The 19,095-nt window shown below is 36.9% G+C and overlaps 1 protein-coding gene across 1 annotated transcript in view; it reads left to right on the forward strand.

Moving 5' to 3' along the window:
- The first annotated feature begins 306 nt into the window (after window positions 1-306).
- LOC135073857 (uncharacterized) overlaps window positions 307-19,095 on the forward strand; it is a 99,920-nt gene continuing 81,131 nt past the window's right edge. Inside the window, exon 1 of the mRNA XM_063968080.1 lies at window positions 307-661. The gene's annotated coding sequence lies outside the window, so the exon portion shown is untranslated. The remainder of the gene's footprint in view (window positions 662-19,095) is intronic.

Consider the following 19,095-nt stretch of genomic DNA (forward strand, 5'->3'; position numbering starts at 1 on the left):
ACCCCAGATGTAAGATGTCAATATTTGCTTTAATTAAACCTACTGCTACTAACTACTTTCAAAAATGACGAAGTTTGTACCTTAACTTTTTATAAAATATATAATTTATTCTGTAAAATGAATTAATACTCAACATTCTTTAGCAGCTTGCACAGTTTGAAACAGTATTCCAATCAGTGTTAGTGATTTCCCTAAAATGTTGCACTTTATTCTTTACTGGCAACATTACTGTATTCGCACGCGCAGCGAAGCCTTCTCTTGCGCACGCACACACGCATCGCGTTCGTAAACACGTGCCCTATAGCAGGCAAGCATAGACAGTCGATTAGTCGGCGGGTGCAAGGCAGGTAAAGCGCCTTGTGATACCGGTCGGACGACAAAAACGATCGAACGAACGCCTCCACAAAACGAACATTACTGTATATTTAAATCTGAACTAATACATAGAACTTACACGTATTCGTTAGAGATTTGTGTTGTGTCAGCTATTTCGAAATGAAACGTGTTTATTTATTGAGTCAAGTGCAACGGTATTGAAGAACCAGATTTTGTACTAAGTAGGTATTGTAGGAATTGATTGTAAACTCGTATGTGTGTGGAAGTCTGTTGACTACATTTCTTTTGTCCCGATGAGGCCATCGGACATGACAAAAAGCTATTGGTAAGTTATATTTATTAATCTACTATAATACTTAGGTACTCACCAATCCTTTTTACTTACATTACTTTAAAATTTGCTTAGGTTTACTATCCATAAGCATGAACTATTTGGCTTTTGATTAAGACTTAACTACTTTGCCTTGTAGGTATCTACCTACTTAGGTAGTTACCTAACACTAGAAGTGCCGAAGATTACGACCCCCCTAAAAGCGCCGCTGGGTCAATTTTGTCCCAGCATATATTTTGTAATATTTCATTAGTTTCAGGCATGAATATTATGGTTAAAACTATTTGTAGTATCCTTAAAAAAAGGTTTATCTATGTAGTTAAATAAATATGTACTTATTTCTTTAAATATAAATGTAATCAATTTTAATTTTGAATTAGTAAAAGTCAGATATTTTTGATTTCATTTAAAAATAGTCACATATTATGTGGTGTTATACTGTATTAAAATAATGTAATTACTACTTTAACTAGTCATTATTATTTTTAAAGGATAAATAAATATCTTACAAATAATAGTGCACATTTTGCACAAAGTTTTTTTGTATGGTTTTGTGTCTCTCTGGTGTACTATGTGTTTAGGAATTTTTATAGGTATGGTTATTTTTCTGTTATCTGTACACAAACAGTGAAGTTTTTTACCAATTACAATGAAAAGTATGTACGTTTAATTTTCAAAATTTTATAAGTCACACATTTTACAAATGTATCAAATCATACAATGTATGAACTGGCTTATGTCTAGAAGCTACCTTCCTACTAATATTATAAATGTAAAAGTTAATAAATATTGATGAATTGAAGGATGGATGGACTGATGAATGGATAGGAAGGATGAATGGGTGGATATATGCCTGGAACTTGAACTAAGTGAGTATGGATTCATTGTTAGATCAATGGAAGTTTTTTCACTCTTTTACGCAAAAAATAATAAGCCGATCTTAATAAAACTTTGCAGTTTTATTGCTAATACTTCAGAATAACATAATATAGGCTATAATTTAGAATAACAATCAGTTATTTGGTCAAAAAGCAACGATAAGTGTCAAGAAATTGGGTCTTTCTATGATAAACTTAATTTCTCACGGGTGAAGTCACAGGCAAAAACTAGTACAATATATTTACATTTCTGCATTATCACGAGTCACCTAAACTCTCTTCACCTCTCCACTTTCGTATCTCCTGGAAACAAGGACTCTTCGTCGAATTATTGTGGCAAATACCAGGGTGGGACAAAAATGACCCAGTGGCGCTTCTAGGTAAAACCGATTTTAAAAATTTTTCTATTAATGTTATATTATCAAAAACATTAAAAAATGATTAAATTCAATAAATCAGTAAAAGTCAAAAAGTTTCATGAACTTTCGTTGAAAAATAAAAAGTTAGTGACGATCAAACTCGCGAGTGGGACAAAAATGGGACGGCGGCCTTTCTAGTGTTAATGTTATTTTAAACTAATTCCATCACATTTAACTGATTTATAAGTTCTGCCAAAGAATATTGCTAATTTGTTAGCTAGGTACCGCTTAGCACCTATTTCGTTATGTTGATGTAGGTAATAAGCAGGCAGGTAGGTACTTACCTACCTACTTAGGTAGGTTACTTACCTATCTGTGGTGGAAGGGTTGGACACCACACAGCACAGGCAATTAAGTAGGTATGTTTGCTACAGTTAGGTGCATTATCAGCATCGCTTTATAATGAATCAAATGCAGTAGGTCCAATCCAGCAGTCATAACCATACACTAGAACACTGTACTTACATACCTAATTATTGGTAGATTATTGCGTTCCTGTTCGTCATTTAAATGAATCTCAAAATGTCTCGTTCGTTCGTTTCAGCCGAAAAGACGTCCACTGCTGGACAAAGGCCTCCCCCAAGGATTTCCACAAAGACCGGTCCTGTGCCGCTCGCATTGTCAAATGTCTCTCAAAATGTCTCATTAATTGCCAAATCCAAAATGAAAACGTGTCACTTTTAAGTTATTCAATGATAAATAACTTCGTCCTATGATTTAGTTACGTAGGTACCTACCTACTTATGTTAGGGGGCGTCCATTAATTACGTGAGACAATTTTGGTAACTTTTCAACCCCCCCACCCCCCTTGGTGAGATTTGGTGAGATTTTTCCGGACCCCCTCCCCCTCCCCACAATCTCACGTGAGATTTCTAAAAACACATATTTGCAATGTAGGTAAATGGGATATCTATGCTTCGATTAAGATTTAATATTTAAAAAACCGTTTCTTCTAATTTATTGTATAACTTTAACGGTTTAGAATAAAAAAAATGAATAATTTATGATTATCATCTTAAAATATATTTTATTATTTAATTTAAAAAACCCAGTTGTCTCGAAATTTGACCCTTTTTCTTGGAGAAAAAAATTACGTGATATTTGTCGAGACCCCCCCTCTCCCCTATGTGAGAATTAGTGAGGTTTTTCTTGACCCCCTCCCCCCCCTAAACGTCTCACGTAATTAATGGACGCCCCCTTACCATATTTATAGGTACCTACCTAGATAAAAACTTTAACATGCAGTCCATGGTGCGCTTTGATTTCAATTCTCTTGACTCCCTATTTCCCTGACTTGGTCAGTTAAATAAAATTGTCTTAAAATATAAATTTAACTTGCTGACTTATTATCGTATTAGAGCGAACCTGCCGCGTTAGCCGCTAGTGTGACATCAGGTAGACGGACGAATCGCAAAGAAACAAACTTGAGGACAAAAATATCCGACAAAACGAGTTCCGAAAACGAGGTGCCGACGTTCCTACAGGCAGGGTCTGGATTACATTTTAAAGCGTAAATAATTGACCTAGAATTTTAAAATTAATGCAGATGAGATGGTAAATTTATGTCGACCCAGTAAGAAAATGTCCATTCTGGTGATGATCCATCTATGATCTGAGTGATCCATCCTCAGTAATTGGACCGACAATTAAATATCGGCCTTTCACGAAAATTGATTACACAAACTACCGCAATTTAAACTTAGAATTTACATTTTTGACTTCATCTTGTCCAGTCACCATGATGAACAGCACATCATGGCAGGTAAACCATTATGTGAAGTTGTTAGACGCTATTTTGCAACTGTAAAATGTTGTCGACTCTACATTTATGTATTGTTAGTGCCTATAGCCTTTTTATCCATTGTGAATACCTACCTACTTAAGTAATTTATTTATATACTTACCTACTTTGAAAAAATTTAAGGCTTCCTGCCTGTGTCCTGATTTGCGAAGAATCTAAACTGAACAAAAAAAACAATCGCCCATCATTTATTGGTTTGGTTTATAAGATTTAAAATCTTACTCCATTCAGATAGAGATCAAAAATCAATTGCTGTAAGGCATTCGAAGTAGGTGACGTCTTAAAGACTCATTATTCTAATGACTGAGACCACAGTCAGGCAATCTTGATGTTAAATACTGCGTTTAGAATGTGTCACTATCCTTGGATGCTTGGAATATGTTAAATGCCTTTATTTATTTATTATTTGCCTTATAAAGACATGATGTTGACGATAGCGTTTCGAACCATTTTAGGCTCTTAAGAAATTACGCGCTTTCAAGTGGATACGAATCTACGCTCAAAGTCCCTCTAGTTTCAAGCATGTCAAATATCGAAATCCTTGAGTTTAAGTCGAATTTTGAGTAGGTTTAAAAAAAATACGGCCCTAACTGTTAATTTATGATCCTCGTTAGGTAAGAGTTATTGCTTCTTATAATTTAAATTTAAGTCTGGTGTCGAGTTGCGGAAATTCAATTTAAAAACAAGATGTCTTCCATTAACAATAAGAAACGTGATTGTTTGTTTCGTTGAAGTAGCATTTCGAAAGCGTCGGAGTAACTGCATTGTGCGCAATGCAACCTTCCAAGTTATGGCTAGCTAGGACAATCGAAACAGTTCCTGAATTCTTGATTTATTTGTCGACATGACCAACGTCATGTAAAGACGGCTGAATAAATTATTTATTGCCTATATCCGCGGAGTTGAACGCTTGGCCCTTCATATTCTTGTGAAAGTTGCATGTCAATATAAAGTGTCTAGCTGGTAGCTGCCTACCAATTACGCACAGGGTAATGCACTACCGGTTACACGTTTGTAGATGAACTGACGGCATTTTAAAAGTCAAAACCTTCCGCGAATAACATGATGACTCAAAACAAACGAGTGATTCATCATTTACTTGATGGGAAATTCCAAAAACGACATTTGCGTGTAGGCACTTTCTTCTCCCCCGTAAACCTGATAATTTTCCAATATTTTAAGTCTATTTAGGTTATTATACCTAGGTAGGTCTTTCACATAATCGAAAACCAACTAAGTTACTAATCTCAAAGGATTATAAATTAGAACGGAAAAATATTAACTGAGCATTGCTCCAGTTATGAATATTGCATTAGCCACCCAGTCTGGTTGCTAGGGTACACCTGAGACCTGCTGGTTGCAGATATTGCATCACTGGCCAGTGCGACTGCAATGCAATCGTTTAAAAGTTAACTGTTTGCTCGGTACAAAATAACTGTGCCGTTTTTGACCCACCTTAGCAGATACTGGTTTAAGAGATCGCTGAAAGTCGCACGCAACGCAACCTTTTGTTGTATTAATGGCATCAGGCATGTCAATTTTAAAAGATAAGATAAGCCAATACTTTATAGTACTAATCAATTTCTTATGGTAAGATTTGAGTGTGAAAAGTAAAAGGCCTAAACTCATTCAAACTTGAGTTAGTTGTACTCGTAGATAGGAAAAATGCATCTAATTTCGATGAGATAATGCGTTTTTTATAAAAAAAATACTGAGGCTGAGTTGCACCACCTAACGGGTGTTTCTCTGCTATTTGGAAAATCGTCCATACAAGACTGTCCTGAAGTAATTTTATTAATTGTTGAGAAATTTTGTTAATGAAATTCAGGGCAATAGTTATTTAAATACATATCTAAAAAAAGCCCACACATTTTCCCCTTAGTTTTTGAGTTATTGGCGATTTTTCGCAAAACTGCGACAGGGGACTGTTGCAACCACCCAGGGGAATGTTTTATGGACAAAAACAATTAGTATTTTTCTTTATGTAAACAAACTCTTTATTTTTCTTTGCCATTATAAAAATATGTAAGTTTTTGAAACAAAAAATATTATTATTAAAACAAATTACTAATTAAAATGACTTTTCTTAAGCCTAGTAACAGTAGCATTAAACTTAACGAACAATTAAGTTTTAAGACTTAAATTGTATGACACTAAAGTCAGTCTTTATAATAATGAAAAATGTAGTATTCTGCCTTTTAAAACAGAACCAAAAAAATACAAAAAGTAATAAACAAAAAACATTATTACTGCTAATTTTTGTTTTTTGACCCTGTTTCTGGTGAATGTAATTCTGATACGCTATTCTTGTTATTTCGTGTTGGGTCAGATGATCTTAAAGGCGCCTGATGTTCTTCTGCGAAATCTTCTGAATCAGATATAGGTATTTTCCATTGCGAAATTATTTGTTCATCATCATCATTTCAGCTATAGGACGTCCAATGCTGAACATAGGCCTCCCTCAATGACTTCCAGGTTGATCGATTCGTAGCGGCCTGCGTCCAGCGCCTTCCTACTACCTTTATAATGTCGTCGGTCCACCTTGTGTACCGTAAAACGCAGCGTGGGACGTCCACGCGGCCTCCACTACAGAACCTTGCTGCCGATGGGCCATCAGTTCTGCCTTCCTATTGCCACTTCAGCGTGCTAATCCGTCGGGTTATGTCACCGACTTTAGTTCGTTTACGGATCTCCTCATTTCTAATTCGATCTCGTAAAGAAACACAAATTATTTGTTATGTCTTCATGACTTTCTTTTTTGCACGAAACTTAGCACAGTGCTCTCTCCAAACCTTTTTTACAGCCTTATGCTCACGACTCCTATGAGTTGTCGTGATTTAACTGATTTTATTTAAAGTTTATCTTTTTTCTTCTTTTTTTCAATTTTTCTTTTAGGGTAATGTTTGAGTCGATGATATCATAATTGCACAGCTATACGTTTTTGTTCTAGAAATTCTTCTCATGTTTCGCGTAGCTTCTTTTTCGGTGCCATTTTCAGATAATACCTACTAAAAAGACGTTACTTTTAGTGGTCAAAACCTAGGAAAACAGTAGTATGAACAGTCCCCTGTGGTATGAACAGTACCCTGTGCTATGAAATGACAGGGGAATGTTCGCCAGGGGAATGTTATTTTTACGTGAATACTTCATAAAACAATATCATTTAAAAACATTAAAATAAACGCAACTTATGTGGCTACATACTAGAAGATTAATTAATTTAAACAAATTGTCGTTACTAAAACTCTTAAAATAGTTAAAAAAAAGGCTCACCAGGGGAATGTTTTCACTGACGGCCGAGACGCGTGGTTCACCAGATGACGCAGTAGTAGCATTAAACAAAATAGCGGTTGCCCGCTAGCTACACAACTGAACAAACTTCACACCTATTGCGTTCCGTTTCGCGATCTAAGTGCTTTGCGCCAAAACTAAATATGACTTTAACCCGATTTTAAGCTTTTAACAGGGGAATGTTTTAATAATTTGAGGACAGCATTCTCAGAAGGATATTTTGATTAAAATTATATTGTAAACATTGTTTGTGATGTATTAAGATGCTAACTGTTATTGTTAACGTATTTAGATATTTTTTATTCAAATATCAACAGCAATATAATAATAATTTGACGTATTTCAATAAAACCCACATTTAATGGTACGGCTTTTTATTACCTTTAACACCATTACAAACAATCACATTATCTCTATGCAAACGACGCGTACACCGCAGAGCGAGAGGGGAGAGGGGAGGGGAAGACCGAAGCTGAAAACGTTTCGTTTCTCACACTCTCCCACACTTATTCTAATGAATAAACTTATATATTAAAATCACTTATGTAGTTTTACTAGAGCCACTGTTCACAGGAATTAGCCTCAATGTAACTCTAATTCCTGTGAGCAGTGCAACATTTGATTAACATGCCTTTTCCACTGAGCTCCTTCTACATCTATGATATAGGTCATACCTGGTACACACTCCTCTAGCACCAATCCTAGAGTCCATGGCTTAGCTCCCCTCCTATAGTCTCTAACCATTACTTTTTGTCCTACTTTAAATTGAATCTGCCGATTTCCTTGGTGCCGTTTGTCAACATTTTCCCTGACTACCTCTTCCAATGGGGGCGGTCGCAATAGACTAAATCGGTTTCGGATTTCTCTCCCTAACATAATTCTAGCTGGCGCCACTCCCGTAGTGCGCTGGGGTGAATTTCTATAATCCGACAGAAACAAATTGACTGCTGATGATAAATTATAGCCACTTTCTTTAATTTTAGTTACTGCTGATTTAAAGGTGTCAACAAATCTTTCAGCTGCGCCATTTGTGGCTGGATGGTAAGGTGGTGTAAATGTGTGCCTAATTTGATTCTCTTTACAAAATTCCTGAAACTCATTACTAGTAAAGGTTCTTCCATTATCTGTAACTAAATGTACTGGTAACCCAAATCTTGAAAATAGCGACTTGAATATCTCTATAGTGCGCGTTGATGTAATATTTGCCATTTCAAAAGCTTCTGGCCATTTTGAGTAACTGTCGACCACAACCAAATACATTTTATTATAAAATGGGCCCAGAAAGTCGGCATGAATTCTATACCAAGAGGAGGGGGGCAGAGGCCATGGTTTCTGAATTTTTGAGGGTGTTTTACTATTTTGCAGACAAACAAGGCAGTTTTTAGTAATATTTTCTATCTCTGCATCTAGACTAGGCCACCAGAAATATGAGCGGGCTATCTCTTTCATACGTATGATTCCAAAATGGCTTTTATGTAAATATTTTAAGACATGTTCTCTAAGTGTGCATGGGATTATAATGCGGTAGCCCCAAAATACACATCCTCTATCAAGTGAAAGTTCTTCCTTTCTATTGTAAAATGGTAAAAGCTCCTTTGGGATCATTTTCTTGACTGGCCACCCATCTGCCATATACCTAACCAACTTAGTTAGACTTAAATCTTTGTTAATTTCTTGTTGTATCATTTTCCAGTTTATAGTGCCGATTTTGGAATCATTTACATAACATTCATAACTTAATACTTCATCTACACATAATGAATTAACATGTTTTATATTTTCTGTTTTGGTTGCCGTGCGTGATAGATAATCAGCTGGGTTCTCAGTGGATTTAATGTGACGTACTTTATAGTTAAATGCTGACATAAAAATAGCGTAATGTTGCAACCGCTTGGCTGCCATTTTTGGTATTCCTTTGGTAGGTCCTAATATTCGCGTTAGAGCAGCGTTATCTGTTTCAAGTTCAAAATGTCGACCGTAAATATAATTATAAAATTTTGTTATACCAAAAATGATAGCCATAGCCTCTTTATCAATGGTAGAATATCTTTGTTCTACATCATTTAATTTTTTACTAGCGAATGCAATGGGTTTGACAATACCATCAACATCTCTACTTGACAACACCGCACCCAAACCAATATCTGACGCATCACAAGTTAATATTATGGGCAACTGTGGGTCATAATGTCGTAAATTATTGGCATTAGCCAGTCTTTTTTTTATGTTATTAAATGCATTTTCACATTCTGAACTCCAAATAAATTTATTTTTCTTAGTACAATCATATAAAGGTGCTATTACAGTAGCCATGTCCTTTAAAAAACGATTATAATAGTTAATTTTTCCCAAAAATGATTTCAGCATGGTTAAACTAGTTGGTGGTTTGGCATTAATCAAAGGTTTAACATTTGACTTAATTATGCTGATTCCATTTTTGTTTACATTATAACCAAAAACTTCTATATTATTTGTAAATAATTTACATTTATCAATTTTAAGTTTGAATTCACACTCTTGTAATTTTGTCAATACTGCACATAGTGTATCATATGTTTGTTGCAAATTTTTTCCTTTTATATAGATATTATCAATGAATACAACAGTGTTTGGTATATTAAGCAACTTATTTGTCATCAGTCGTTGAAATGATCCTGGCCCTGTGCTTACACCATATGGTAAATATTTATATTTATATGTTCCTACCTCTGTTACAATAGTTGTGCAGTTTTGGCTTTCAGGACTAAGACGTGCCTGTAAATACGCTTCTTTGAGATCTAGTTCGCAGTAATATTCCCCGTGTTTTAAAGAATTCAATATATCTTCTACATGAGGTAAAGGAAAGTGATCGACTTCTAAACATTTGTTAACTGTAAGTTTATAATCCCCACAAAGTCTTACCGATCCGTCTGATTTAAGGATAGTGGTTGGGCCTATGTCCAACTTTCTTATCTTCCTTTTCTTCTCCAACTTTCGGTGGCTCCAACTCTCAAAATTATCTAGCTGCATGAGCTGGTTTCCCACCAATTTGTTTATCGGATTCGGGGCCAGCACCTTCGCAGGAGCCAAGTGGCCAGTGTCGCGTGACACTTGGAAAAACCTCTATAGAAAATTAAGAAGAAAAAACTCTATGTTGTCTTGAAACGTCTGTCAACGAAGTCAATGTGAAAAATCCGCTGAATATTTGCTGAAGATATTGAAATAATCAAAACCGCAAGAAATATCGACGGGTCGACCCTCGAAGCCTGGTCTCCGTCTTCTGATCCGCAGGTTGGTGGTTTCCGTTTTATGCAGCTGTATTTTTGAGTTGTTTGGAGTCACCAGCCGACCCCCGCATCATTTTTCTTCCCCGCAATTTTTTTATTCCTGGTGTGGCTATTTACACGCCACACCATTTGTTGGTCCTTTCGAACCTGGATATTCCAGCTTATTTATTTTTCAAATATTTTACTTATTTATTTTCGTTTCAAATAACGTGACGTTCATACACCGCCGGCCATATTTTTTTGCAATTTGTTTATTTTCAAAAACTTTTTCATATTATTTTGCAGTTTTGTCATCATGGCAAATACGAAATTAAATTCGAAATTAAAATTATTGCTTTCCAAAAAGGAATCAATATTCGAAAGAATTAACACTTTATTCAATTCATCGAAGAATATTTCCAATTTTGATTCAATATTGAATCAGAAGTTTTTAGAGGAATCAGAAAGCATTTCTGAATTACATGGAAAGTTTGAACACATACTGGATGAAATAAACGAAATTCAACTTGAAATTAACCCCAATTTTACCGTAACTTATAGTTCACTCAGCGCGTTTGAAGATTTATATTCAAGCGTTAAATACGCGCGCAATAAGTTGTTATTGACGTCGCCTTCTAGTAATACGCAAAATGGTTCCTTTCATATTAAACTGCCACCAATCGAACTGCCTTCGTTCGACGGCAAGGCTGAAAATTGGCCTATTTTCTATGAAATCTTCCGCACTAACGTACATTCTAATAAACAGCTGACGGATTCACAACGTGTGCAATATTTGATGAGTAAATTGATACACAGCGCCCTAAAAATGACCGCAGGTATCGTTCCTACCGGCGATACTTATAATATCTTGTGGGATAGTCTCGTCAAAAAGTACCAAGATAAGCGTAGTCTAGGTGTTCACTACGTCAATAACATTCTGGACATTAAAACATGTGTAGGTACCGCTGCGAGTCTTAATCCATTTGTTGAGAAGTTATCTTCATCTATTGCAGCTCTCAAACAATTAGATATTGAAAACTTAGCAGATTTTATTATTTTGCAATGTAGTTTGAGGAAAATTGATTCTCAAACGCTTCAGAGTTTCGAGATTTCTGTAGGTGATAAAGAAATACCTACGTGTGATCAGTTTATATCTTTTATTCAAGACCGCGTTAAAATATTAGAAAGAACTCGCAATAATAGTAGTTCCAACACTACCGCTGCCTCTGAGCCCCGTAAAAATAATTATTATAATAATAATCGGGACGCGCCGCAAAATAATAATACTTATAAATCTTTCGTTTCTAGTAACAATCCGCACCCGCGAACTCAAACGACCAGTCAGTGTATTCTATGCAAAGCTGACCATAGGTTGTATTCTTGTTCTCAATTTCGAGACAATTTTAACCCGCAAAAACGCTTCGAATTTATAAAATCTAAGGGCGGTTGCGTTAACTGTCTTAGTGTTTCTCATACTGCAAGTAAATGCAATTCACAACACACTTGCAATAACTGTGGCAAGCAACATCATTCGCTGCTTCATTTTGACGTACCCGCACCGCGGAAATATTCGCCCGCTACCTCTGCCGCGTCACAAACAATGTCGGCCGTAAACACCGCGCCACAGTGCACAGAGAAGTGCAGTAGTACTACTCCAACTCAACGAAATATGAATGATGCTTCTATTACACTCACTTCGGAGGTGAGACCGAGTTCTACCATATTATTATCCACCGCTCAAGTATTTGCATCGCACCGCGCTAATAAAAATAAACAGATTGTACGCTGTTTGATTGACAATGGTTCACAAAATCATTTGATAACTTTAGATTGTTTTAATAAATTGAACTTGCCCGTTAATAAATTGCATGACTCTTACCTGCAAGGCGTTGGCAAGTCTTCGAGACCCGTTCATGGTTTTACTTATTTTGATATCGAATCTCGTACTGATCCGAATAATAAATATCATATTTACGCTCTTGTGATCGACTGCATCACAGATCGTCTTCCCGCGAATTATGTTGATATAACAGAGGATATGACTTACCTCAATAAATTACCGCTTGCTGATTTATCCTGGAACATTCCTAGTGAAATTGACGTAGTATTGGGTGTTCAATTATTCCCTTATATTTATTTGGGGAATAAGGTGGAATCAGGTTCACGCGCGCCTACTGCTATACTTACTAGTTTTGGCTATGTGCTTATGGGTGACGTACCGGCTCGCTCTAGTCAATTGCCGACGCACTCAACTGCATTTTTTACCGCACTTCCGCACACTGAAATAGAATCAAGTTTACATAAATTCTTTGAATTAGAAGAGGTTCCTTCTAAAAGCTTTCTTAGCCCAGATGAGGCAGAATGCGAAAATATTTTTACCTCCTCGGTGATTTACCAGGATAAACACTTTAGTGTCGACTTACCGTTCTGCAAAGACCCATCTGTATTGGGAGATTCCCGTTCCGTAGCTTATAGACGTTATCAAATGCTTGAACGAAAGTTTGACAAAGTGGATGGCTTACGTCAAAACTATAATAAAACCATAAATGAATATATTCAACAAGGTTATTTATCTGAAGCCCCCGAGGCAGACTCAGATGAGGGTTACTACATTCCGCACCACGCTGTATTTAAAGCTGGGAAGGACAGCGCTCGCGCCGTGTTGGACGCCAGCTGTAAAACTCAATCTGGTTTGTCACTTAACGATATTCTTTACGTTGGGCCGAACTTACAGTCTGACCTATTCTTACTGCTAATAGACTTCAGAATATTTCCTGTTGCAGTCACTGCTGATGTAAAACAAATGTTTCTTCGCGTAAGTGTGAATGAACACCATCGCAAATATTTGAAAATTATCTTCCGTTTCGATCCTCAAGAACCTATACGCACTTATCAATTTAGTAGTCTACCCTTTGGACTCAAACCAAGTCCTTATATAGCTATGCGTACGATACGCAAGTTAGCGCACGACCATAGCGACCGCTTCCCTGATGCTGCTAAAGTAGTAAATACTCAATTTTTCATGGACGACTTTGTCTATTCGTTACCTGATGTACCGACCGCAATTAATTTATCCCGCGATTTAATTGATTTGTTCAAGTTAGGGTCCTTTGATCTTATCAAATGGACAAGTAATTCTCCCGCACTGCTTGAGGCTCTTCCAGACTCACACCGCTCACCTGTCAGTTTCTCTGATACAGGTAATAATAATTTTAAAATACTGGGATTGTCCTGGGAACCTGCTGATGATAATTTTTCCTTCACTACTGTCGCAGTCGACAGTAAATGTACAAAACGCAGTATTCTTTCTCTGGTTGCTCGCTTATTTGACGTTCTTGGCTTAGTTGCTCCCGTCGTCCTGTTTGCCAAGATTTTGGTTAAGGAACTTTGGTTAAGCAAGATAGACTGGGATGAAGTACCTCCGGAATCCATTCAAAATCGTTTTGCTGCTTTTCTATTAGATTTGCCCGCTCTTTCGACCATGAGTATTCCGCGTCATATAGGTGTTAACTTGGATTGCGCAGTAAACATTGTTGCTTTCTGCGATGCTAGTCTCAATGGCTATGGTTCCTGTATTTATTTACACATAACTGACCCTGCAGGTAATATTGTTGTCAGGCTTCTTTGTGCTAAATCTAAAGTCTCACCAAGTAAAATCCAAACGCTAGCACGCTTGGAACTCGTCGCTGCTTTACTTCTTTCGAAACTTGTGCGAGTAGTCCAAGAGAGAATATCCGAGCGCATTCCAATTGTAGGAATCTATGCTTTTTCTGACTCCACGATAGCACTTTCTTGGATACATTCGTCTCCTCATAGATGGTCTATTTTCGTTAGTAACAGAGTAGCCAAAATCCAAGAAAATTTACCGCCTCATTGTTTTCATCACGTGTCGGGCAAAGAGAACCCCAGTGATTGTATATCTAGAGGGATGTTACCTTCTCAGCTGATTTCTCATTCATTATGGTGGGATGGTCCAGTCTGGCTTCAAAGACCTGTCAATGAATGGCCTATCGATATATTTACTCCATTAGAGAGTGAAACTCTGCCAGAGTTTAAAGATAAAAGCAATACGCTTATTGTTGCTGCTCCTTCTGAGCCTTCTTTAATTGATGAAATATCGAACCACGTTAATTCCTGGAATAAGCTTCTAAACACGTTTTATTATATTCTGAAATTCACAAAAAGGTTGCCGAGTAATGAGCTCGTAGCCAATAGAAATGCGTCGGAGATTTTTATACTCAAAAGCATTCAGAGCGTTCATTTCAACAAAGAAATTGAATTGTTAAAGGCTGGTGAGTTGCCTTCGAAGCATCTCCGTGGCTTATCACTTTTCTTAGACCCTCACGGTGTAATTCGCATTGGAGGAAGACTGTCTAAATCAGACCTTCCCTATGAAGCCAAACATCCTGCGCTTCTACCCAAACGTGACCGCGTCGTTGAACTTCTTATCGATCATTATCATACCGCTAATTGTCATACTGGACCTGGATTGCTCATGTCTATTCTTCGTCAACGCTATTGGATATTAAATGCCAGATCTATTATACGCGCCCGCTGTAGACAGTGTAATGTTTGTTTCCGCTTGAAACCGCAGCATCCATCTCCCAAAATGGCAGATTTACCCGCATTTCGCATTCAAGATGCTAAAGCTTTCGTACATACTGGTACTGATTTTGCAGGTCCTATTAGCTTCATTCCCACTAGACGAAGGGGACAACATTCTCAAAAGGCATACATATGTCTTTTTATTTGTCTAGTTACGAAAGCTATTCATATAGAATTAGTTTCTAATCTTAGCACAGATGCGTTCCTTTCCGCCTTTAAAAGATTTATATCTCGCCGCGGTCCAGTATCTGTTATGTATTCAGATAATGGCACCAATTTCGTCGGTGCTAAAGCCCAGCTCGACGAAATATATAACGTATTAAATAATACTGAATTTCAAGATGAGATTAAGCGAATGCTAATTGATCATCGCATAGAGTGGAAAATGATCCCTCCCCGCGCCCCACACTTTGGTGGTATATGGGAATCCAATATAAAAAGTATAAAAACGCATATGTACCGTGTTGTAGGTAAACAACTTTTTACTTATGAAGAACTTCTAACAGTTCTTGTGCAAATTGAATGCATTTTAAATTCTCGACCGCTTGTAGCGATATCAGCTGATCCACATCCGGACGTCTTGACACCAGCACATTTTTTAATGTCCACTCCTTTGCGTTACTTGCCTTCAACAGAACTGAAAGATGAAAAATTAACTTTAACCAACCGCAAGAAACTTTTAGACCAGCTTGTTTTATCATATTGGAATAAATGGCGCCTCGAATATTTGCACACGCTGCAAGTTCGTCAGAAATGGTGCACACCTGAACGTTCAATCGAACTAGGTACGGTTGTAATAATAGGCAATGATAATGTACCGCCTTTGCATTGGGTACTTGGTGTAATTACCGAAGTTTTTCCTGGTTCCGATGGTGTGGTCAGAGTCGCTTCTGTTAGAACCAGTACTGGTGTCTATAAGCGCCCAGTAACTAAATTATATCCGTTACCTACACAATAACAACTTATAACGCATGTATTTATTACATTAACTATTTATTTATTGCCTTGTTTCAATTTAAAATTATAATTTTAATTTTATTTCTTGAATATTATTCGCATTATTATTATGCATTAATTTAAATACTTAAAGCTCTTTAATGTGAGGAGTTTATACATTTTGTTTTCTTTAGGGAATTGATTCTTATACGGTTTCCTGGATGTATTTTGAAGTTTTTGTTTATACCTATACTTAGCAAATTGCTATAATACGTCATGTTCCCCCTTTTCTTTCTTTTCTTATTATAATTTCTTTATTGAAGTCCTAATGAACTTCAAGGCGGGGAGCATGGTTGGGCCTATGTCCAACTTTCTTATCTTCCTTTTCTTCTCCAACTTTCGGTGGCTCCAACTCTCAAAATTATCTAGCTGCATGAGCTGGTTTCCCACCAATTTGTTTATCGGATTCGGGGCCAGCACCTTCGCAGGAGCCAAGTGGCCAGTGTCGCGTGACACTTGGAAAAACCTCTATAGAAAATTAAGAAGAAAAAACTCTATGTTGTCTTGAAACGTCTGTCAACGAAGTCAATGTGAAAAATCCGCTGAATATTTGCTGAAGATATTGAAATAATCAAAACCGCAAGAAATATCGACGGGTCGACCCTCGAAGCCTGGTCTCCGTCTTCTGATCCGCAGGTTGGTGGTTTCCGTTTTATGCAGCTGTATTTTTGAGTTGTTTGGAGTCACCAGCCGACCCCCGCATCATTTTTCTTCCCCGCAATTTTTTTATTCCTGGTGTGGCTATTTACACGCCACACCAGATAGGAACCACTGGTGTACCCCATTCACTTTGTTCAACTGGTTCAATTCTATCGTGGTCCAAGAGCCTTTTAATTTCATTATTTACTTTTTCCCGAAGAGCAAATGGTACTCGACGAACTGGCAGGCATATAGGTTTTGAATCAGGTTTTAGTTTTAAGCTAATTTCTTTACCCTTAAAATTTCCCCAACCAGGGCTAAATACTTCTGCGAACTGGCTCTTTATGATTTGTTGTGCGTCTGAAACAGATTGTACCTTGTTAATTCCAAAATAAAGGTCATTGTTTATTTTAGGAGGCCACAATTTTAATTGTTGCAACCAATCACGACCTATGATTCGAGGACAATTGTTTTGTACAACAAATACATTCAAATGTTTACATTCCTCATTAAACATTACAGGTATATTTGAAATTAATCCTAATGGTTGTGACACACTTTGATCAAAATTTTTAAACAATATTTTACAACTTTGTAATGCATAGTCTGGTAAGAATTTGTTTTTATCACATAATGGAATGACAGTAACATCAGAACCTGTGTCAAGTTGGAATGGTATATTTTGACTATTCACATTTAAGGTTATAAAGTGTGGTGGTATTTTACTTACACTATTAAAGGTATATGTCTCATATTCTTCATATAGATTTTTAATAGAATCTATTGCCTCCTCATTTTCTTCTATAGGCTTTGAAGTCTCCAGTTCCAAAATGTTGGTTTTTCGTTGCTTTCTTTCACACATTCTGAATATGTGTCCTTGTTGACCACATTCCGAGCAATATTTATTTCTTAGAGAACACTCCGCTTTCAAGTGGTTATTTTTACCACAACAATAACACTGCTGGTTCCTTTGTCTGTAACTTTTCTGTCCCTTGGTTGTTGTTTGTTGTTTTGTCCTTTGGTAATCCTTTTGTTTATTGTAAAATACTTCTGAGGTTTCAGGTGAAGGGTCACTGTGCATCAGGGCTGCTTCTATATTTCTAGCACATTCGATACAGCTTTCTAGTGACCTGTTGTCTGCATTTTTCATTAATTCGTATTTAATAACCTTTGATGTAACGCCATCCATGAATTTTTCCTTGATTTGATCATCTGTGTCTTTGAAGTTGCACTTTATAGCCAATCTTTTCAGATGCAGTACATAGTCCTGTATTTTTTCATTAGGTAACTGGTTACGTCGCCTAAACTCAGCCCTTTCAACAGCCGTAGATAGTGGTTTTTCATACTTTTCTTTCAACTTTGAACATAGTTCTTCATAGGATAGTTTGTTTGGTTTGACAGGGCTACATAGACACTGCAGGATTTCAAATACCTCCGGTGCTAATTTTGTTATTAACAGTGGCACTTTCTTTTCGTTTGGAATGTCATTGACTATCATGAAACAGTCCAGTTGTTCCGCGAAGACGTCCCATTTTTCACCGGCGAATGATTTTATGTCGCCGCACACCGCCATTTTGTGCTCCGTGATTTTGGAAGATTCTTTAACTTCTTTGATTTTATTCTCTCGATTTTGTGATCTGGTTCTGGGCCTCGTCGCCATTGACGTATTTCAATAAAACCCACATTTAATGGTACGGCTTTTTATTACCTTTAACACCATTACAAACAATCACATTATCTCTATGCAAACGACGCGTACACCGCAGAGCGAGAGGGGAGAGGGGAGGGGAAGACCGAAGCTGAAAACGTTTCGTTTCTCACAAATATGTGTAATTCTGGAAAAGGGACGTACCAGGGGACTGTGATTTGAGACGTTTGAGGTTATTTATTCGAATATTCCATTATTAAATTACTAAATATGCTATGTCATGCTAAGAATACCTAATTCTATGTTGGTATTGATACAAAAACCTGAGAAATTTTAAGATTTATTACATAAATTTAGCTTGGGACAGCGATTTTCCATTTAGTGGAGAAATGCCCTAACCTTAACCGTAACTATGACGATAACCGGTGGTTTTTGTATAGAGTTTGACGGACTTTTGACGTTTGTTATAGTTAAGTAATTATATTTCAGTAATAATGTCATTGTTAAAAATACGAAAAATTTATTTTTATCTCGTCAAAATAGTGGTCCGTCCGCACCATCTTTTTAACATCTTATAAAATTCTTTTTAAAAATCATCCTGTCTCCAGCCATGATCGATGCCGCTATTAATAGACTCGAGAATATTATTCTTGTCTCAAATCTAGTTTCCCAATACAGTTCGGCTCGCAGTGGCGGACGCATTACGTATGCAGCGCAGGCGCAAGCCGACGCATGGACTCCGCAGGACATTGCACCCGAGCGCGCTCCTTTCCTCGCGTAGTCGCGTCTTCTGTACGATGTCTATTGCCACGTATTTAGGGTTGCCAGGTCCAAAAACACAAAAGCAGAACTCTGTGCTTCATTTGGTCGGACATATTTTTACCCTAAAAGCCGGACATCATCATC

Source organism: Ostrinia nubilalis, chromosome 8, assembly GCF_963855985.1.
Source record: "Ostrinia nubilalis chromosome 8, ilOstNubi1.1, whole genome shotgun sequence".
Classification (NCBI taxonomy): domain Eukaryota; kingdom Metazoa; phylum Arthropoda; class Insecta; order Lepidoptera; family Crambidae; genus Ostrinia; species Ostrinia nubilalis.